This window comes from Corvus moneduloides, chromosome 11 (assembly GCF_009650955.1).
Source record: "Corvus moneduloides isolate bCorMon1 chromosome 11, bCorMon1.pri, whole genome shotgun sequence".
NCBI lineage: Eukaryota > Metazoa > Chordata > Aves > Passeriformes > Corvidae > Corvus > Corvus moneduloides.
The window spans coordinates 4,862,977-4,877,713 of record NC_045486.1 but is presented as its reverse complement, the minus strand read 5'-3'; the positions used below and the strand labels follow the sequence as shown (position 1 = coordinate 4,877,713).

Sequence of the window (14,737 nt, the reverse complement as noted above, 5' to 3'; positions counted from 1 at the left end):
AACCTCTTTAAGAAAATTTTGCTTTAAAAACACCAATTTACAAGCAGCGAACTTCAATATAACTTAAACTAGATGCCTGTACAAAACAAAAGCGCTTTGTTAAAAACACCTCTGATAGAAAACAGGTATTTCAAGGGAAAAAAAGATAAAGCTGTTTATTTCTTCACTGAAGTCAAATGTGAGTTGACATGAATAATCACAGTTTGGTTTGATCATTAAGTGTCATGTCATGGAAAATCAACCTGTGAGAGCTTTCTGCAAGAATTATTATTATTTGTCTTTTTGAGCACACCTAAATGAGCTGGGGTGATCGTACACTGAGGATGCCTGAGATAATTGTCTCTTCCCAGCACAGGGGAGATGAACTTACAGGAGCCTATTACTGAAGTTTGTCATTCAAAATTGTGAAAGAAAAATGCAAAGCAAGGTTGAATTTATGCAACATAATTAGGTTCTGTGGGAACTGAACTGAAACTCCAGGTGAAGTATCACAAACCGTGATTCTGGTCTGAATACAACCAACACAGTGCTGGAGAAGCTGTTATGCATAATGATTTATTATAAGAAATAATAACACTCCACAACTGCTTCCATGACATGTAGGAGAGCTGGTTCCGACTTAAGAAATTTAATGGTAGAAGAGCCTGTCCACCTCATGTGTTCTAGAAAGCAGAATGATTCTCTTATCAATTCTGCAAAGAAAAATGCATTTTTAAAGCTTAAATATGTGGGTTATTATCAGTGTAAGTATCTTTCTTTTTCCTATATCTATAAAAATTCTATGGTATTTCATGTTATGAGGGATACAGAATGACTCTGAATTATTAAAGGTGACACAAGATGTTTTTCCCCTATGAAGGGACCAAAGGTAGGCTGCAGTACCAACAACAGCTTGTGAAACTTCATCCTGAAATCAAGGGACACATAATAAAAGAACTGTTCTGACTTAATATCAGCTTGGTTTAAAAATTTCAGAACAGTGATCAGTTTCTTCAGATTCCTGTTTTAACCTGCACAGAACTTTTTCTAGCTTTGATGCACAGTCAAATACAAAGCCCTACAGCTGGGCCCATCTCTTTGGTGAGTATGCTCTGTTCAAGGTAATGGAGCAAAGTTTCAGTGAAGCGAAATCAAAAGAAGGCACTCTGTCAACAGGAGGACAACGGCTAACCATCCTCCAGATCACTTGGAGAGAAGCAGGGCACAGCCAATTTCTTAAGGATGTGGTCAAAATTGAGAAAACATAGGTCAGATGTGAACTTTGCCCGAATCAAAATAATCTCTCTGATGACTCCAGCATCAGTGTTTTGAGGTGAAAAAATAGAACCTAAAGGTAAAAAAATAGAACCTAAAGGCATCCTAATTTTGAAAAGGTTCTTTGCTAATGCATTAAAAGTAAGTCCATAAAGTCCGTAACACCGCCAAGACCAGATGCTGCCGATACACAGCTCAGCTCCACTGGCCTATTAAGATGAGCAAGGTTAAGCATGGAGATTAGTAGGCAGGAGGTGGGCGCTGAAGTGTGCCACTGCTGCAATTCTGCTACCAGTATAGTTTCTGAAGACTAAGCAGCATTGTTTAATGTCAGCATGAGGGAGGATTTACTGACTGAAGCACCTGTCAGAATAAGGACCCACTCCAAGTCTGAAAGACTAAGGGACTGATATTCAGATGTCTTTAGATGCCTCACCATACACGGAGGCATCTGGTGAGGCCTTTTTAAGATTCCTCAATAAGCACCAATCTATATCTTTAAGTATATCATCACCTTTAAAAAAACATCCTTGGGGTCTTCTGGCCTTAAAATTCCTGTTTAAATATGCTTCCAGACACGATGTGGTCTACAGATTCACAAAGTAGCCTGAGTGTTTCAAAGTTTCTTCGAGGCTGATGATTTTATTTCAGATGTTAGCACTTGGAGGTGTTTACAAATACATACATGCCCATAAAGATCATTAGGCATTTCTATCCCCTGGGATCAGTGCTAGAGCAAAAATGTTGTCATAATACAACCCTTCTTTGCCACATTTGTGAAAGATTTTGAGCTAACAAAAAGTTCAGTCTTTATTCCAGGGCAGTTAATTAAGGTTGACCAAGTCAGGCAGAAGTAAATTAACTTGGCTGATCAATTATTTATATGAAGCAGAATAAATGCCCTTAAAGAACTTGGCCCAGCCATGAAAGGACACGTAAATTAAACAAAACACAGATTTATAAAATGTGTTTCTACTTTTATAGGCAGAAGAGTCAATGCTAACATCAGTTTTAGTGAGCGATCAAATCACACGATCTAGCCCGAAATTCTTCAGCAGGCATTCCATCCATACGTGCACAGTTTATAAATAAAAGTTCTACTTCTTTGTCAAAAGCAGCTCCCCAAAACAGGCTCAGGAATATCTTTAGGGCACTTCTCTGCCTAGCCCGCAACAAAAAAACCCTAACAACTGCTTGGAAGCATTCCACAACAACGTTAACACCACGAAGACAGGATTTTACCTCTTGAAAATGAAACGAGCTCCAGAGTGCAACCAGCAAGGGAACACAGAGAGCAGGAGCAAAGCTGCTGCTTCCCCACAGCACAGGGACAAACACCCTGCAGCACCAGACAGGCACTCCTGTGATCCACAATGAGGACCCCAACAGCTTTCCCAGGAGACCCCTGCCCCACTCACAGGTTGTCTCTTTTAGTCCCGGTATCTTTAGAGCAACTGCCCTGCCAGGGGAAGCACCTCAGGCTCCACATCCCACCACCAGTAGTGAATTTTTCCAGGAACATGTTTCGATGTCCCCCAGCAGATGCCAGAACACCCATCTCCCCCAGCTGACACCCCATGCCTAGGCTGGCAAGGCAGCCAGCAGCATCATCCTGCCATCCATGAGTTCAGTAAAAGAAAAGGGATTCACTAGTGGAAATTAAAAGCCTTGTGTAAGGTAAGGCTTGATGTGCCGTGGGGGAAGGCGTACAGATGTTCAGCTGCTCATTTACTAAATTACACCATGTCACAATTAACTGTGAATCAGCCAGCTTCACATGAGCAGCTCAAGGACTGCCACCATGCTAAGTGCAGAAATAACGCTGGGGAGGGGAGTCCAAACTAGCCAGGTGGACCAGATGACTTCTCTTTGCCTGTGTTTGTGGTTAGCACGACTATTAGAGAGAGCTATCCCAACATATGGCATGATTTAACTAAATCAGATCATGCTGAACTCACCAGCCTTTCTCAACTTACAAACCCCTCCGCTCTCGTCATTGCAGATGGGTGAACACCCGTCATGCTTTTAGAGTTTTCAGTAGCCGTCATTTATCCTGCTGACAGGGTGTATTTTAGGTATAATTATGTACTAACTAACTATAGATCAACTGTCAGTACATTAGGGGACTTTTTGGATAAAACTTCATGCTTACCCCTTTGAAGGCCACTCGCCTACACACTACTGGTGGTTGCTGAATTGTGCAGGAGTAGGAGAAAGGAGAAGGGGATTCAAAGTGCAATTAAGGATCATCTTTAGGAATCAACCAAAATAGTAGCAAACAGAGCAAATCAGGCTTCGCTGTCCTAAAAAGTGATGCTGAGTCACGTCTGACAGCGGGGTTTGGAGGAGGGGAGGCAAACCTGGAGCAAGGCAAGGGAAGGAACATGCACGGGATGTGTGGAAAGAGGAAACAAAGAGACAGTGACGAGGTGAAATCCTTTGATATTTCCTCAGCTTAAAGAGGTAATTCAGTGTATTAAAATGGATCCTTGAAATTTCAAAGGATGAAACTCGCACAACAAAGATTGTCGAGAGTGCTATTTTCTAGGATTAGAACAAAAACGTATTGGGATTTGCTATATGATCTCACATCGCCGAGCAAGACTGTACACTTGCTGTTATGCAAGCACCATCTTCCAATAGAGAATTTTCATAATTATAACAGAAAGGCGTAAATTTTCTAATGCATGGCAGTTCAAAAAGTAATCAAGAGAATGAGCCTGAGGGCTATTTTAATGTATGCAAAGCTAGTGACCCACAGTAAATGGGAGGTAGGCTTCAATGAATGCAAAGTAATGCACACATACTAAAGACCTGGTCTGATGAGGGACGGCTAAAATTAACACCCAATTAATTTCCGAATTGACAAACAAATGAAAGCCATAAATCTACTTTCTCATTAATTTTCTTGTGGTATAATTTAAAGCAGTAATATGAGGGCAAAAACTGAGCATTATCCATCATAAATATCAAAAAAGATAGCACTGTAACACCATAAATTATGCATATTACCTGTTGTTAAAAATGATTAATGTATTATCAACTTTATCGTGCACTGTATATGTCTAGACGTATCTAAAATCTGAAATTTCATTTAGTGCTTAGGAAATAAAGGGTCCAGAAGAAATGCGATTACGCGCAGCGCATCCTTGGCTCTGCCTCCTGACGCTCTCACCTTGGCTGGACTCATCCCAAGCCGTGGGCCAGTGGAGTTTGAGCACATGGCAGAGGTGATGTGCTGGCCTCCCCGGGAAGGGAAACAAATTACACTGCTCCTGGAGCATCCCTGCGGGCCAGGCCATGGCTGTGGCACCTGATTTACACAGGGCTGCCCCCCCTCCCTGCCCTCCTGACACTGGAGCAGAGCTACTTGATGATGCAGAGCCATGGAAAGGGGACAGAAGTAAAAGCAAGGAGTAGGAAAATGTGAAGCTGTAACTAAACTCAGTGAATGAAAAGCCTGTGCTTTCCAAAAGTGGTGGAGTACAACACCATGCCCAACAGGAGAAGGACATGGGTCGCCTTTCCTCCCCCCTGGGGGTCATGACGGTGACCAGCCTGGCTTGTTACCACCTATGTTTATGTCCACTTGCCACCCTCAAGTCTCCTGAATGGCAGCTTCACCTACTCCTCTCTAGAAGCAGACAGACACAGTCTTTTATTTATTTAACCATATGCAATGGCACAATCTCTTTCACTGCTGGGGTGCGTGGCTCACACTACCTGGGTTCCTTTTTCCAGCAGCAGTGTGTTATCATCAGGGCCGCAGCAACCTGAAATCATTTGGAGGCAGCTCAGTGAAAAGCTGAATGATGCTCTGCAGGAGCTGAAATTTAAGACTGCTGTGGTGAGAAGGGAAGGGAAATCGGGAGCCTAATCCCACTTGTGCCACACAGACTTACTGTGAAATCATGGTCAAACAGTTTAAGTTCTCAGAGAACCAGTCGGTGCAGTTACCCCTAAGGAAGTCTCTTCTGATGAGAGTGTTGCTGACCACAAACAGTAAGAACAGAGATCAAGCAAATCCAAGAAGAATTAATTGAAACAGACATTAAAAGGTTGCCATATGCTCTGTTCAAAAGAGCTGGAGTTGGACCCCATGAAAAATTACTGCACTAAAACATACCAAGCTGTGAAGACAACAGGTCTCACTCCCTTCCATGAGGTAAGACCCAAAGCATTAGACACACAATGGACAATTCAAACTTTTGCATTCTCCCTTCATTTTACACATGCACACAGAAGTTACTCCCAGTCTCACCTTGGATAAACAAACCCCCTTTGCAAAGCCAGCTCTATCTCAATCTATGACTCTCAGCTTGACAGCTATTAAATCCATATTCAGCACGAAGCTCATGCCATAGATGCATAAAAGCTCTAGAGCTGGGCCACTTCCAAGTGACTGGCAAATATGATGTAATCATTTACACACCATCATCGGCAGAGTAAGGTTCCTTCCTCTCTCTTGGGGAGAGCTGTCTTTCAGCTGTGAGCTCGACAGAAATCATCCTTACCATCACCAGGATCATCGTTTATTTGGAAGGAAAGGAACGGCGAATGGCCAAAAAAAACCCCAAGCAAAACCAAAAGCCATAGTTCACTGCACCATACGACTCCTACCACATGGACATGAGCACCATGGCAGTGACTCTCCCAGAAGGAAGGTCACAAGTGCAGCCTGGTGAGGTGCAGAGCTCCCTCAGTGCTGGCCCCGTGGTCGGTGTCCCTGGGGAGGTACCCACCTGCTCATCCCAGCGCAGGCATCACAGCAGTGTGGGGCTCCCTGCCGTTCCGTGCAGAACAGGAACAGAAACTGCAGAGCTGTTCTCACAGCCAGGACCTATTTGTTTGCATGCACACTGCTCTGAGCTTGCAACACAAACTCTTGCAGTCTGCCTCACAGAAAAACAGGTGACTGTTCAACCAAATAAAAGACCAAAGTTGCATTTAGTAAATACAGTCCGTTTGTGCCAGACAGCAGCAGCACTGCTACAACAAGATAACACGAAACCTCATACCAAGTGCTGGCTGTAGATGAATTAGACTCCCACTCTCCATGCACATCTCCATTAAAGCATATCTAAACTCTCTAGCAGCCTCCAGAAGTCAAAAACCACCTCAAAGCCAGGTGCTACTCTAACAATTCTGCACAATGCCATTTTCACTTCACTATTTTCACTTCATTCAAGGCAGCAAAGGTTTGATTCATGGCAGTAACATGAGTCAATTAATGACCAGCTTGTCCACTTACACACTTCAGGTACCTCCCGCTCCCCTCCAGCCCTGACACTGCTCCAGCAGCCCAAACGAGCACTGTGTTTGGATCACTGATGCAAACTAGAGAATACTGTGGGGATCACATTTTTATTCATATTTTGTTGCTTTCTTTTCCAATGGATGAAAAGGACAATTATTTAATTTTATCCTTCCTATGACCGTGTATCCAAGATATTCTAATAAATGAATTCACATATAAAGGAACAGACAACACCTTCACATTTTAACAAATGAATTCACACATACAGGAATAGACAGCACCTTCATACAAAAAGAGTTAACATTTCTTTCTCAAGGTCACTCAAAGAGGGTTTACTCCCTTTGTGTGAAAAGCCCCAACCATTTACTGTTAGTGCTAACAGGTCCTCCCTGGCATTTGAAATCCAAGCTCCACTCAGAAACAACAACAAACAATAATTTTGAAAAACAAAGATGGTGTGAGTGAGTTTTTCTTGCTCATTTTCAAAACAACCCGAAAGCAACAACTACCAGGATGGCTCTCTCTAATTAGGACTCCCAGAAACCAAAGAACAAACAGGCAGCACAGAGAAATTAGCAGATGTAAATGCAGTTTTCCAGTTATAAAAAGAAGAAAAGCAGCTCCGTCATTTCGCTCACAGGGGGAGGAGCAACAAAGCGCGTTTTTAAATTTGGTATTTTCTCTCGATTCAAACGGCTCTGCTTCTAAAACAGATTTTCCTCAGATCTCCTCAGAAGTAAAACTGAAAGCTTTGCCTTTTCCAACTCCATCGATGGCACATGCATCAATTAAAATCCGACATGAGAAAAGAGGGAAACCGAAAAGCCCCCGACCAAATGCTGACATAGAACACAAGGCCATACTTTTGGGGTGATTACCTGGTTCATAGCCCTATACCTTTGTCCTAGACCTTCTACCTCCTTGTTTGCTCCATGCAGGATTTTCTAGCCATCAGCCATCTACCGCTGTGCTAGTCGTCTTGCAGGAGTGCTCTCTCCCTTCTGAAAAAAGCAAACAACTGGATAGATATCATTACACTAAGGAAATCTCTTGGAAAAACCAAACAACTTGCTAATCTTTCTAGCCCCTTCACCCAAGTTAAAGATAAGCAAAGCAAACCAAAGTGAGTTTCAGCCACATTCCAGGGACAAGCTCCCCTTTTTCTCCTTTATCAAAATCCCAGTATTTAAAGGTTTTTTTCCAGACCTTGCAGGATAAACTGCTGCTCACACCCGCAAACAAAGCAATATTTGTTTAATAACTGATTGCTGCCATGGGTACAGTAAACAAGGGGCCCAGCATTTGTGTTTATGAACAAACACATCATCTTGCAAGAGCAATTTAACATTAACCAGGTGGAATAATCAACAGATTTCATAGGTGACACTCGGGGCAGGACTAATGTAAACAGAGCAGGGAGGAGAAAGGGGCCACTCTTAGGGAATCAAGGTTGAGGCAAATGCATTACAGAGTAAACAGCTGGGAAGAACTCAAGACAAACAAATAGTCATTCTTCTGACATTTCGAGAAGCAGAAAGGTTGTACGTTACATGCATCAGCTGCTGACCACCATGAAATCAAACCAGTTGGGGACCAGGCCTTCTTGTTTACACAGTGCCATGTTTGCTTATAAACAACAATTTGCTGTTACCAACCTCGAATTACTCATTGCATAAACGAGCAGATCAAGTGAAATCCTGTTAACTCTTCTGTGGATTGAGGGTTTTTTCCTCCCCTTCAACAACAACAAACAAAAAAGCCTTTGCAGTCTTGCTGTGCAACCTCAAGACAACAGGCAGCAGGGGAAAATACAGAGCTGTGCATCTGCTCCAATAAAAGGGAAAGAAAGGAGTTGAAAACACTTGAAAGTGTTTCACAAAACAAGATTTACCGGCCAAACCACTGATGTGAAAGATCCATCTGCATTAAAAAAAAAAAAAATCAAAACCCAGAAAAACAACAACGGCGAAAGGTGGGGTGCAAAATTTTCATTTCACTCCTCGCACAAACAAGCAAAACAGCAGCTTTCGACACAGTCCAACCTGCCCAGCACAACCATGGACATGTGTCATTCACACACACCCCCATGGCCATGCCAGGGCCCTGCAGCAGCAATGAAGCCATGGTTCAGCCCTCCTCCCCCTCCTTTCTCTCTCCCACCCTCAACCCCCTTGCCTCTGCCTCCCATCACCATTCTCTGATCTTTGTAGATCTCCCCAGCTCCTCTCCGTCAAACCAGAAGCCCCTTGGATGTCTTCTTGCAACCAAATCCTCTGGCCCCCAACTGCTCTCCATCCAACATTCCTCTCCTGGCCCCTAGGAACTGTGACATTAGTCCTCAAGGTGCTCAGGACACCCAAGTCCCCTGGGTTTGCCACCTTCCAGACAGCCTTTCCTTCCCCATCTCTCCTCCCTGTAACACTCAAGAAATTTCCTATTGCTACATTCCTCCAGGGAGGTTTCTGTAAGTTGTCTATCCTGAACATGGATTTCAGGAAAGATCTGAAGTACAGGGAGAGAAGATGGATAGTCTTAACGGTAGAGGTTAATCCAGGGCTCTGGGTTACATTCCTGCCCTGACACAATCCCTGCCTGAGACCTCCATGGGTCTCTTCATCCCTCTCCTATGTAAAATAAGCCCTTTAAGATGTTGTACCAGTCAGGTGGGGTTAGAGGATGTAGCTGTGGGCTATACCACGGGTCCTTTTTCCTCCCAGCTGCACCATTTTCCCTCCCTGGTTCACCCCTACCTTCTGATGAGCACCAGCATCACCGCCAAGCACTGAGGAAAATCATCCCAGTCTCAAATCTATGAAGCATCCAAGGTCACAGCTGGCCCTGGCACTAATCTCCCCTCCCTTGCCATTTCATGTGCAAACAGCATGATGGCCAGAAGCCTCCCCCCTCATCATTTTTTTACAAGTTTTAGAATATTTGTTACTTTTCTTCACAGCACAATCCTGGACATCCACAGCTGGCCAAGAACCTTCGTTTTCTTTTTCAGAAAATATTTAGCCTTTTGTTGTAATAAAAAAAAAAAAAAAGAAAAAAAAAGGTTCAAAACCATGAAATCAGTACAACCTACTAATAAGACAGGTATTTAAATAAAACCCAAATGCAGTATTGTTCAGGCAACTGCCTATTTTTTAATACATCAGGTTGACAGCATAATAGCAGGCAAGATGAAAGGTGCAACTCGAGGACAGGGTTGGCGTCCGCACACCAGGAAAACAGAAGTGCTGCCCCATTTCCTGTGCTGCAGCAGAGTATTTCTGATGTCTGGGGCTGCCGGGGACTTAACTCTGAATTAATGATTACACACAATACCCTCCTTTCTCCCCTCCCTGCAGGACAGCGAGGGCCAGCCTCACCGAATGACTGTGGGCAGGCAGGCACGGGTCACAGGGGATTTAGATATTTCACAGCAGCTTCAAAAATTTAGACACTGCAACCTGAAGGCTTCTGAAAACATCAAGCTTCACATAAAAGTCCTGATATTTCCCTACTTGAGACAACTGCTCTCACCTCAGCCGTGCTGCCTGTTCCACGCTCCTTTTCCAGCACGTAAAATCACAGTTTATTCAGTACAAAGTAACTACACTATGATAAAAACTATAAGCATATCATTCAAATGCTTTATTGGTCAAATAGATGGATGCTTTTATTAGTCCAACCTTTTTTGTAATGGAGTGCCACTGATGACCCAGTGTTAGCCTCATTCCCTGCTATTAATCACACTTCTAAGAGCTCATTTTGCTTTAAAATCTTAAGAAATTGCTATAATTTAAAGACATGGTGTCTACATAATGGGAAATGCTTCACAGATTGTATCATTCCATATAACACAGAATTTTTATGGCAATGCTGACCACGATACCAAAGTATTACAAAACTTGAATAAAATATTTTATGAAGAAAATCTAAATGTAAACTTCCTTTTGCATTTGTGGTTTGCCACATCCATAATGTTTTAATCACAGCCTTTTGGGAGTTGCAGTTTTCAACTGCATGTGGCTTACATAGATTAACACTACAAAAACACTCCCTGAACAAATATAAACAGAACAAAACAAAATTAAATGAAAATTAAATAAAATACAAGGATGGACCACGAGAGAAAGGCTGTTCAAGCTATACTTTTACAATTTTCACACAAGGCATTTATCCTTTTGTCGACTATATTATCTCCTTCCTTTTTTACACAGGGAAAACAGATGATGTTTACTGTGAAAAACTTTTATGACAAAGTGGAAGCATCTTACGAATTTACCTACACAGAGAATTAAATTAATATAATGATGGTCCTAACCTATATTATTAAAATGTACTTTGCAAAATGTTTTGACAATGTTGACTGCTGCAGGAGGGAAAACACATTTAAGACAATTTCAGCCAAATGCAGAAACAGAAGCCTTTCATTTTTCAAATGCAAAGTAAAAAGCATCTTTAAACATCTTCTCATGAAAGAAAATGCAGTGCAATTATGTTATATGGCACACACAAAAGCATGTTCTTTTCCTCAGTTCTCTAAGAAGATATTAGTACCTCCTGGCCTTAGGAATATTATGTGTAAATCACATCATATTCATAGTGTCTGAATTAATTATAATAGGTGCTGGAGAGAAATGTTAACTTTCCAGGTTGTTGCTAAGGATTAGCCCTTGTTTACAATTCTGTATTTATAGAACAAGAAAAATTTGTCAAATGAAGGGCAAAAAGGAAAGCAAGAACACAAATTTAGCTTTGATTTCAAAACAAATCAGATCTTGCAACCATTCCCTGAGAAGAAAACCACAGTTTTTAATGTGAAGATGCAAATGAGTCTCAGAATATAAAAATGTTTTATAATTCTGTGCATTCAACACTACTAGATGTTATTTAAAGAATTTATGTTAACATTTCCCATCCTCACACAGCAAGTCCAAGATGGTGCAAACAGCATCTATTTAAAATGGATCATGTTGCTGTGGGGCACAGGGTAGCTGAGAAGGCTGGAGCAGAAGGGAGCAGGGCATTTGGCCCCCTGGCACCAGACTGGGATTCACAGACTACTCCAGAGGGGTTTACGAGGCAGTGTGAAGGAGGAACAAGCCCCTTGCCTTCAACAAGTGGAACACTGGCTACATGGAGATGTGCAGATCCATCCTGAGGGGAAGTCATGACTCTCAAAACCACTGCAAAGGACACAATGGTCTTCCCAAATGCAGTCAATCTGTGATGTGAACAAACACCTTAAGAGAAGGGCGCTCAGGAACCCAAGAAAGGTCCTTCACATGGTATTTCTGGAGAGCCCTGAGAGGCTGGATGGCTGAAGGCTCAAAAGTCCATGGGATGGGTCCCAGTGAGCAGAGAGCCAAAGCTCTGCAGGGACTTGCAGGTCTCGGGCACTGTGGCAGAACTGGCCAGGGAAGTTTGTACTGCTCACTATTCTGAGGATAAAGAAAGCACTTCGGCCTCCAGCACTTTCATTTCTTTGCACAAACAAAGGCACACCCACTACAATTAAATTGCAAAACTCTTTTCATTAGGACTCACTGTTTTCACACACTTCAAGCCTTCCAAGACCTGCAGTCCCTCTCATGCTTCCATCAGTGTGTGCTTGTGTGAGGAAAACTAAGCAAGGGCTCTTTAACGGTTTCAGTTCATGGAGAAGCAAATGGAAAATGCTTTTTCCCCTTAAAATAACCCCTGTAACCACCAACTTCTGAGCAGGGTGACTTGCAAAAACACTGAGCATCCACAACTAAGAGCATCTAACCCCCCCACAAGAATCAGGCCCACAACACAATATAAAAAATGCACTTAGCTAAGCTTTTGTGGAAACACAGACGGACTCCTTGCCTTGCCCTGTCCAAGGGCTGTGGCTCTCACATTACAGCAAGGATAGCACGACCCATCAGGGAAACCAGATGTGTCGGTGAACACTGGTGTGTAAGCTAACGCACAAACACACACACAGTATCCAAGTACCCAGCACGCCAGTTCACATCAGCCAGAACAGAGTAAGTTGGACAGAAGAGGTGCCTTCATCCCCAGTTTTGTCTTCATGTTTTCTTTCCCAGGAATAGCTCCAGTCTCAGTCCAGAGCAAGGATCCCACCCCATCACATTTTTGTGCAGGAGATGTGTACATACAGCACATGTTCCTCAACAGCCACACACATGGATCCCAAGCACCCAAAAATACAGTTGGTCCTCTCCACACTGGCCCAATAAAGAAGAGGGAAAAAAAGCGTGAATTTTTTTCACCTCAAAATTTCATCCTGTGCCTGAGAAAACTCCCTAAAAAAGCTCTCTCAAAACCAATTTGTTCCTAACTCCTCCAAAAAACCACATATGCCTACTTTTGAGTCAGGATGCAGGAAGCCGAGCTCTTAATCCCTCTTCTACATTCACCCATGGCTGAAAAGCAATGCCCACCTCTAATCCACCATCAGCCATGGCTGGGAAAGGCAACAGCAGAGAGGATTTGCAGGACACCAAATGAGCCTCTCCAGCTTGCCTTGGCCAATGACAGTGAGCACTCCTGTGGCTGCTCATACCTTTTCCATGCATGATGCCAATGGAACAGAAAGCCTCCCAACAGACAGCACTGCGGCCCCATGACCTCTCCAGAACCAGCTGTTCAGCCCTGGACTGGGAAGGTCCGTCACTGCCAAGCTCAGCAGAGGTTGCTCCATGCTCCAGGAAATGGCCTTTCTGGTGCTGAACCCCCAGCAGCATGTGGAGGCCGTTTACAACCAGAAACGAGTGTTTAATGTTCAAAATCTGCACAAAAGACAGTATTTGAATATCTCCAGCTGCATGCAGGTGCATGGGCCCACAGATGTGCTGGCTCCTGAACACTGTAGAGCAAAGGCATGTGGCTTCCGGCTCCAAGGGCTTGTGAAAGAGAAGGATACACTCTATTTACAGCCTATTCCAGACAAGACTATCCAATGTCAGGATGTGCCATAAGAGGGTAATTTGCACCCTAAACTGGATTGTACGATACCACAGTCACAGACCGTATGATCTCTTCCTTTGGATTAAAACTGTTTGCACAAGTCAAAGCAGAACAAGGAGAGTAACAAAACATACAGTGTATTTTGTTCTCTACTGCAGCCACATATTTCAACTGCCTCAGCCGAATTCTTAGAGTAAACACAGCTTTAAAAGAAAATAACTTGAATAAAGAGCTTCTGGAAAGTTCTGACTGATTATGCATGCAAGAATTCTGCTACTGCTTCCTCCCATCTCATCTGAAAAATAAACCAAACACCCAACTTCCACAACTATCTACAAAAGTGCTATTTTTCTGAAACATGTTACAATATTATCTGAGGTCTGCAAGTTATAATGAATGCATCTTGTTTTGTAAAATACACAGAGGAGCTCAATTAAATGAACAACTGTAAAGGAAATAGAGCTGATAAAGGAATTAATGCTCTGTGTGCCAGATCATAACATAACATCTAGGATAACAAAGCCGTGTCGAACATGCAACCGCTAAAGACTTTAAAAAACGAAATAACAAAGTTAAACCCCAAAATATTTAAGTACACAAAATCAGGATGTGCAAAAGCTATTTTCAATAATTAAGAGGGGAGCACGGGCAGCAACAAATGGATCTCTTGCAGCCATTACTTCAAGACTTACTAAACACATAAAAAGACGGATTGTTTTGTAAACGACCACCTGCTACGCTGGCGATCCGCTCCTTTCTCATTGCCCAAACTGCGTTTTTCCAAAGACCACGCTAACCCAATTTCCCATACGCCAAGGCATGGCTGAAATTACTTCTCAAGTCTGAGTCTGCAGCTCGGTCTCCTTTTTCTCCTTCCCTTCCCGCTTGCCTGTGCCACTCGGGCTGCCCACACGCTGGAAGGGAGCCGCCAGCCCCGGTGCCTGCTCCGGCTGTCGGCACACACGACACCGGTGGGAGCACAGATTAGAGCTCAGCCGGAAGGGAGACAGTCAGGGTTCTGCAAAACCTCGCACGTCGGCTTTTCTCCTTTCGCAGTTGGCGTGTGAACTTGTAACTCGGAAATTGCAAGTTCCCACCAATTTTTTTGGCAACTCGAACGTAATTTTTAGGAAAACATAGTATGCGGCTTCTGGCACACGGAACTACGCGCAAAGACTTTTCAGACAAAATATGCAAAGGTGATGGTCTCACAAGACTTTAAGGGCTTGCTGGATGGAACACGGCTTGGAAGACAAGAGTACAAAATTCCAACTCCCACAA

At 43.2% G+C, this 14,737-nt stretch overlaps 1 protein-coding gene across 15 annotated transcripts in view; it reads right to left on the bottom strand.

Moving 5' to 3' along the window:
* Positions 1 to 14,737, bottom strand: part of FOXP1 (forkhead box P1) — a 383,544-nt gene that overhangs the window by 167,913 nt on the left and 200,894 nt on the right. Inside the window, exon 1 of one of the 15 annotated variants that reach the window (XM_032121324.1) lies at positions 7,390 to 7,650. The exons of 13 other annotated variants lie outside the window; for them this stretch is intronic. The gene's annotated coding sequence lies outside the window, so the exon portion shown is untranslated. Of the gene's footprint in view, positions 1 to 5,996; positions 7,347 to 7,389; positions 7,651 to 14,737 lie in introns of those variants that run through there. One more of the 15 variants, XM_032121323.1, reaches the window with a different exon arrangement.